This window comes from Danio aesculapii, chromosome 1, assembly GCF_903798145.1.
Source record: "Danio aesculapii chromosome 1, fDanAes4.1, whole genome shotgun sequence".
In the NCBI taxonomy this organism is placed as follows: Eukaryota; Metazoa; Chordata; class Actinopteri; order Cypriniformes; family Danionidae; genus Danio; species Danio aesculapii.
The window spans coordinates 6,912,128-6,920,423 of NC_079435.1; the positions used below are offsets into that span (position 1 = coordinate 6,912,128).

The following is an 8,296-nucleotide window of genomic DNA, read 5'->3' on the forward strand; positions in this document are numbered from 1 at the left end:
ACTAATATCATTTTCGTACTAATTTTTATATTGAATTCATCTATTATTCCAAATAATATACTTGTTTGGGGAAAATTTGTGCTTAAATACCGCATCCAGGCCAGTAAAGCTTGTTAAAATCGTCTCTCGCTGACGTTGTCCGTTAATCCTCCAATGCGGAAGGCTTACGTTCTGCATATTAATGAGCTCAAAACTGACGTCGCCCGCCCTACAGTCCAATCGCGAGGCTCATCTCATTAAAATTAAGCAGCAGGGCCCTCGGCATAGTAGGATAGGGGTAAATTCGAGTGCTGGAGACGGGGTGCGCCGTCACCGCGCTTTCTGCATCGGGTTACGCCATTCATCCAGGGTCATTCGGTTCACCGGGGTAACGAAGATGATGATGGCCACATCACGGGCGCGCGTGCCTCCGTTTTCCTCATGACCGACCGACCGGCGGCGGCAGCAGCAGCATTATCTGCGTGCGGGTTTGGGTTTGTCTCACACCGGGCTGGCGCGGAACCGATCCCACCGTCTGGCGGAGCGTCTGCCAGGTACTGTTGTTGTTTATTTTTTCCTCCATCATCGAGCAGCATCCCGGGCAAGGCCGAGCATCCGCGCCGGAGCATCACTGGCCGCCGCGGCCAGTGATGCTCCGGCGCGGATGCTCGGCCTTGCCCGGGATGCAGCTCGGACGCAAGACACCCTTATTTATTTATCTCTCCAAATCTATTTTGATCTCAATCACCGTAACATTGCGTTTCAAACGCATCCAAACCACACGCCGAGTTGCGTGGTGCTGTTATTATTGATGCGCGTCCACCATTTTACGCATTTCGGCCAAACAGAAAACAAGAGCGCGCACGTTTCACATCCTTCACGTTTCTCCTCCAGCATAAATGCATGTGTGTGTTTGTATTGTTATCAGACAACCGCGTTTTTGCACAGACACTCGTGTGTTTGTGTGTGAGACTGTGTGTGTGTTATAGGCACGTTTGTTCTTGTTCATGATGAGCTGTCAGTTCTACGGTGTGTGTGCGTTTATTATGATGGCGATGGATTATATAACTGAAGCTCAATGTGACACAAAAGCCACTGCTTCATTGTGTTTATTGTGACTCGTCATGTTAATTGCTGTCACATCATTGTGTGTGTGTGTGTGCGTGTGTGTGTGTGTGTGTGTGTGTGTGTGTGTGTGTGTGTGTGTGTGGTGTCCAACCGTGTCCGCCATTGTTTTTGTTGACATTGGCTTGGTGGCTGGTGTCGTACATCTCTTTTTTCTTAATAACAGAATTAGGCATAAAATGTATTAAACATTGTGTTCAAATGAGTCTCTTAATAGAAAAATCTGCCTTCGTTTATTTAATATAATCAAATTTCGAGTTTTTTTTAAATGAGAATTCATCTTGAACATGGTGAAACTGGGAAAATGGGAAAGCATGTTTTATTATGATGTTTCCTTATTTATTCATTGTTTGACTTGTATAATTATTAATATTTTTATTTAACAAAAATTGTGTGCTGTAATCAGGAAGCCATTTTGTTGTCATGTGACAAGAAATACAAAACAGAGCTGCTTTAGACATGAATGTCATTGAAAAAATATCACATATTTTGACCTTTTTATGAAATTACAAGCTTGGGTTAAGGAAAGCAAGTCTTGATATTTTACCTCAAATTCATTTATGTGTGTGTTTTTTTTTTTCTTCAATATTTGGTCTTTGGCTTGAAATAATATTGAAGCTTTCTAAATATAGAATCTAAAACATAACCTTGATAAATACATGTTTTAGGTGCAAGTAAAAATAATCATATAATGAATGCAAATATTTTTTTCAATGGTCAATGCATCATATTTACTCTTTTTCTTGACATCCTTAATATATGAGCAATTCTGTGCAAATGTCAACCTCTCCATGAAAGAAATCAAGTATTCACCAAAATACGGAAACCGTTTTTGGGTTTTATGGGTAAGCAAGTATTTTACAGTACTTAAGAAATACTCAAAAATGCATCTGTCAATGTTTTCAAACTGTTATATTTGATTGACCAAAGTCTCACAAGTGGCAATTTCACATCTGTCACATCCATAATAACACTTTTTTTCCTCATAAATGTGAAAATATTAAATAAAATTAAACCAATCATTTTTGTGAGCCAACTCTTGCCCTTTTAATTAGCATTATTTCTTTTGGGTTGTGCAGTTTATTTCACAGAATTTCTACAAAGTATGTTGTAGCCTGTAAACCCGCAGACATTTTTTGTCACATCCATAACGCATGTTTATTTTTCCTCTTTTAAAGTACAAAACATGTTTATAGATTGATATTTTTCTGCTCCCATAACTCTGTGGTCAGTTGTTCTGGAAAATATAAACAAACGTTTCAATATAATGTTAACGTATACTTTCTATGTGAATTTACATTTTGAGTATTTACTGCAAATGTCACATCCATTACGCTGGAAATGCTCATATGTATAATACTACTTAAGCAGATGTCACATGTGATGATGGTGCACAGGCTTTTTTATTATTCATAGTACAAAATGATGTCATGTATTGTTAATATAAGACAGTGATGCTATAGGTTATGGCTAACTCATTAATATACAACAGCAACTAGATGTTTATTAATTAAAAATAGATCAAATATGAACGTGCAACTGTTCTCATATATGTACTAGTGTTATTTTATAATTGGATCCGAACATGATTATAAGATTGTAATATTTATTCGGAGTTACATGTGTTTGATTGTGAGGCTGATTCTGAGGTTCTAAATAATAGTTTTGATATTGTAAGATTTATTTTAGGTTTGCATGAAATCCAAATTCATTCATTCATTTTCTTTTCGGCTTAGTCCCTTTATTTATCCGGGGTCGCCACAGCGTAATTAACCGCCCATTTATCCAGCACATGTTTTATGCAGCGAATGGCCTTCCAGCCGCAACCCATCTTTGGGAAACATCCATACTCACTCACTCATACTCATACACTACGGACAATTTAGCCTTCCCAATTCACCTGCACCGCATGTCTTTGGACTGTGGGAGAAACCTAAGTACCTGGAGGAAGCCCACGCGAACGCAGGGAGAACTTGCAAACTCCACACAGAAACGCCAACTGACCCAGCCGAGGCTCGAACCAGCAACCTTCTTGCTGTGAGACAGCACTACCTACTGCGCCACTGCGTCGCCCTGAAATCCAAATTTACAATGTTTATTTTGCTAGCTCATATTCTTATTTTTGAGGTGAATAATTAATCCCTGCAAGTTAATCCACTGAATAAAAAACTTGTTTGTTTTGGCAATATTCACTCTAATTCTGACCGTTTACTTATGCATTTGGACTGGTGGTCCTTCTGTTGATGGCAACTTGAAGGTTTTCATAGAAACTGCATATTAATATTATTAACCACACCCCTTTTACCGTTAGTTTGCTATGAGGGAATGACACACAAAAAGAAATCCCCGTCCTGTACTCAATAGTCCAATTCAGCTGAAAGTATATCAACATACTGAAAGAAAAGTATCAGCAGCCTGATGATTCAGTTAAAATGTAGAGATCTAGGTTTGATTTTAAGGTAATTTAGAGGTTGATTTAGCTCATACTCTAATTTTTAAGGTGAATAATTAATCCGTGCAAGTTAATCCACTTTTAAAAACAACTTTAAAAAACATGTTTTGGTAATCTTCATTCAAATTCCAACCATTTACTTATGCATTTCCTTCTGTTGACATCAACCTGAAGCCTTCCATAGCAACCGCATATTAATATTTTTAACCACGCCCCTTTTACCGTTAGTTTCCTATGAGGGAATGATACACAAAAAAGAAAGCCCCGCCCCATTCTCAATATTCAGATTCAGCTGAAAGCACATCAACATACTGAAATAAAAGCAATTTCAGGTTAGTGCAGACTTTAAGGTTATATGTGTGACGATGCCGTTAAAATGTAGAGATCTGTTTGATTTTAAGGTAATCGTGAGGTTGATTTTGATGTTTCATTAATTGTATTGTTCGTTTAACCTACTGGTTATACTACACCCAACCCGGTTTGAGCTGGGATCGAACCGGTGATTCTTTGTATGGGAGTCGTTTGGTCTAACAAGGAGGCTAAAGACCATGGCCTCTAGTGTCTTTCGCTAGAGTACCTTTAGATGTCAGAGAAGTGAGGTTTACCTGCATAGCACTTCGTTAGCATGGCCTCTGTTACACTCAACCCCCTAAACCTCACTCCAATCCCGGATAAGCCCCCACATGTAATTCACCGGTACCTACTGCACCCAACCCAGTCTTAGCTGGGATCGTACCAGTGATTCTTTGAATGGGAATCGGATGCTCTAACAAGGAATCTAAAGACCATGGCCTCTTGTGTCTGTCGCTAGAGCACCTTTAGAGATCAGTGGAATGAGGTTTACTTCGCTAGCTGGCCTCCTTTACATTTGTATTTCTAATGTTCAGTGGTAGAGATGATACTTAAGATTCATTCTGAAGGTCTGATGCTGATTTAAGATGTTCTATTACAGGAATAATTTACTAAAAAATGTGAATAATAATTGCTTACCCTTAACTGTTCGGCTGTATGGTTACTGTTCTTTGGTTGTATGGTGTGTATGGTGGTTGAGTGCTCCAGACCTTCCCTTATCGTTAACTGTTTGGTGTTCGGAGCACAAATGAAGATACTTTAAATGAAATCCGAGAGCTCTGTCATACTCCATAGACAGCAATGGTCCTGAGTCCATTAGAAGTTCAAATATAGTTAAAAATAGGAATCTCCTGCAACACTATTAGTAAAGGAGAACATTTAATAAAATAAATGCCAACGCGTTTCAGAAAGGTTTTTTGTGTCCTGAGGATGGCTTGTAAACCGAAACATGTTGGCGTACATTTTATTTTATTTCATTAAATTTTCTCCCTTATTGTTCCTGGAGTTACCTTTTTTTTACCATATATATGGTAGGGTGGCACGGTGGCTCAGTGGTTAGCATTGTCACCTCACAGCAAGAAGGTCGCTGGTTCGAGTCCCAACTGGGCCATTTCTTTGTGGAGTTTGCATGTTCTCCCCTTGCTGGCGTGGGTTTCCTTCGGGTGCTCCAGTTTCCCCCCCACAGTTCAAAGATATAGGTGAATTGGGTAAACAAAATTAGTCCCATACACACTCACACTTATACACTACGGGCAATTTTGTTTCCTAGTACTGGGTTGCAAATGGTAGAGCATCCGCTGTGTAAAACATACGCCAGAATAGTTGACGGTTCATTTTACTGTAGTGACCCCTGATAGACAAGGAACTAAGCTGAAGGAAAATGAATGAATGAATATTAATGGTGGTTGCATGGTGTGTATGGTGGTTGAGTGCTCCAGACCTTCCCTTATCGTTAAAAGTCCAGAAATGAACCAAAAACCTTCTGGGTCCTATCATACACCCGGCGCAATGCGGCGCAAGGCATGAAGGAATTATTGTTTGCTAGTTTCAGCTTGGCGCAAGAGTCGTTTTGACATTTTGCACCATGCTGTTTAAATAGCAAATGCATTTGCGCTCATATGTGCACGTTCAGACATTCTGGTCTTAAAAAAGGAGGCGCGTTGAGGCGCATTGCTGGTGCATTGCTGTTTTGAGGAACTTAAATAGATTGTTCAATAGACCAGATCAAAGCTGGACGATAGTCCAGCGCAGAGCGTGTTAGTTGCCTCGCTTACACATTGCTTAATGCACACAGTTTGTACAACAATACGCAAATATCTTTACAAATGAAAAAGAATTAAAGAGCCCCTATTGTACATGAAATAGGGTCATATTTTGATTTTAAGGGTCTCCAACAACAGTCTATTATGCATGCAAGGTCAAAAAACACTTTCATGGTCTTATAATCTGCATTTATTTTTACCTAATTATCCCAGCGACTCCCATATGAATCGTTCAGTGATTCAGCAAACCCCTGCTTAGTGCGAAGCTAATCTGCGCTTATTGGACCGATGACAGCCTGCTGTGATTGGTCGACACTGACAGCCTTCAGCGCGAGACAGATTGAAATGCCCAGCAGCTAATCAACAATATAGAAGTTAAAAAATAAATAAAATGCATTATTAGAAGTAGTCACAGTGCATACACGCTTCATAGTGTAAGGCGTGGATATTGGCTGCCAGTGGGTGAATGTAAATACAGACGGTGGACTTGAAAATACCGACGACTAACTATTTAACTGAGCAAAAACTCCAAGAACTGGGGAGATCTCCTAGCCCGTCACACTCTACCTGCTCTTTTACACACACACACACACACACACACACTCAGAGGACACAACACCAAAACATTCAAAAACAGAACACCTCACCTCGAACCTGAGCTGAACTATTTTGAAACTTGACAGTTGCATGTGTGTAGGAACAGCTGACGATCCGTAAACAAAGCGACACGCGTCACGTTTTCAATGTGACTTTACACGGATATGAGAATATATAGAGTTAACCTGATACAGTACACACGGTTACAAGTAACAAAACACAACTAAATACAAAATTTGTAAGCTAGAGTAAACGAGGCAACAATTTTAATCACGCGTACTTACACTGGTGAAGTGGAGGAAGAAACTGATCCATGATGCACTGATCCATGTTCTAACATAGTCCATCAGTAGACTTTACTGATCCTTCCTTTAACAAACGGCCGATGAAGTCTTCTTTGTAAGCATGTAGTTTCCAGAAGCACTGCACAAGGTTGGGCTATAATGCTGAGGTATTTTCGAAAAAATAACCTCAAACACTGACTCTTCACAGTTTCATCTTTGGGTAGAGACTGTCAATAATATCCATCTGAGCATAGCGTAACTTCATTCGACCGGTGTGGTGAGAAATCGGGTCCCCCCTGTGTGTGTGTGTGGCTTTTTTTCTGTGTTAGTGGGCGGGGCCGCAGGTTTCAAAGCTGTTTGTGTGCGCAACAACTGGGCGGGGCTTGTTTCGTAGTCGCGTCATCGCAAAACACCTAATGACTCGTTATCAAGACGACTCATTTGAAGCACTATTTTATAGATGTATCAACAGTTTTAAACACTGTACACTTACAGATTTAAGCCTTAGCTAGACATTTCACCTCACCTAGAGCTATGTTACACACTACATGGAAGGTCATTTTCAAAAACCCATAATATGGGCTCTTTAAAATATTAAGGATATATATATGAAATGAATATAAAGGATTAAAATATTACAAATTTTCTATTTGTTTATTTTTTAATAATAAAAATATTTATTTTCTAGCCCACATAAATATAAAAACCATACTTTCATGCCTTCATCTCGGGGGGCTTTTTCAGTTTATTCATGACAATTTGCTTTTGTATAATGTTATTATTATTAGCAGTGTTATTTATTATTTGCATATTTATATTTGTTTTATTAAAAACAAGCTTAGATTTACCCACCTGTCACCTGTCACCTTCATTTTGCACGTTACCGTGGGTAGGGGTGTCCCAATTCTCTTTAGCTTAAAGGCGTAGGGCTAAGGGGAAGGGGTAAATACCTTTTCGAATGAAGATTTTTCAGGACCACACTCGAAACCAAGAGGTAAGAAAAATTCCAAGAATACACCAGCCACAACAGCAGTATTGCTGAACCCGGAAGGAGATCCACAAATTAGTGTGTTTTGACATTATTACAAATTTTTACAACAAATAAGCATGTTTTAATATATTCATAACCGCGTTCGTGTTTTACCGTCATGCTTTTTAAAAAAAGGCTGAAATAAAAACCACTAAATTTCGTAATCTATAATCCATAATAATAACTCCTGTATAGCAGTTCCACAACATTCTGTCACTCGAATACCCTGTCAGAAAAGTCTAGTGGCTGGAAATGGTCTTTTTACAGTGTCTGCTATAATGTTAATGTTGTTTTCGTGTGTTTACATAGATGAATATGGCCACTGTGTTAAATGCGCAGAACTGTTACGATCTTATTGCCACATTAGATCGTTATAATATCATGATAAATGCCTTCAGTGATTTCCTGAAGATAAATACCAAAAATTAACACAACTGGAATAACTACAGCAGTCGCCATCGTCTGATCTCATATGAAGCAAGAGCTCGCGATGGCATATGATGATGTGTGCAGGTGTTGTAGTGCTGTCCCAATTCTTAGGGGTAAATTTTGAAACCCTTGCCCTACACACTTGGTTTTAAGGGCCAAGGGGTACAAAAATAGAATTTGGGATTGGGCCTAAGATTTCTATAAAAATGTATATTAGTAATAAATGTTTATTAAAATTTTACTGCTGGCTGAATTGAACATGTTAAAGTAAATGTGAATACAATAC

At 39.1% G+C, this 8,296-nt stretch overlaps 1 protein-coding gene across 1 annotated transcript in view; it reads left to right on the forward strand.

Moving 5' to 3' along the window:
• Window positions 1-282: 282 nt before the first annotated feature.
• akt3b (v-akt murine thymoma viral oncogene homolog 3b) overlaps window positions 283-8,296 on the forward strand; it is a 34,761-nt gene continuing 26,747 nt past the window's right edge. Inside the window, exon 1 of the mRNA XM_056456445.1 lies at window positions 283-533. The gene's annotated coding sequence lies outside the window, so the exon portion shown is untranslated. The remainder of the gene's footprint in view (window positions 534-8,296) is intronic.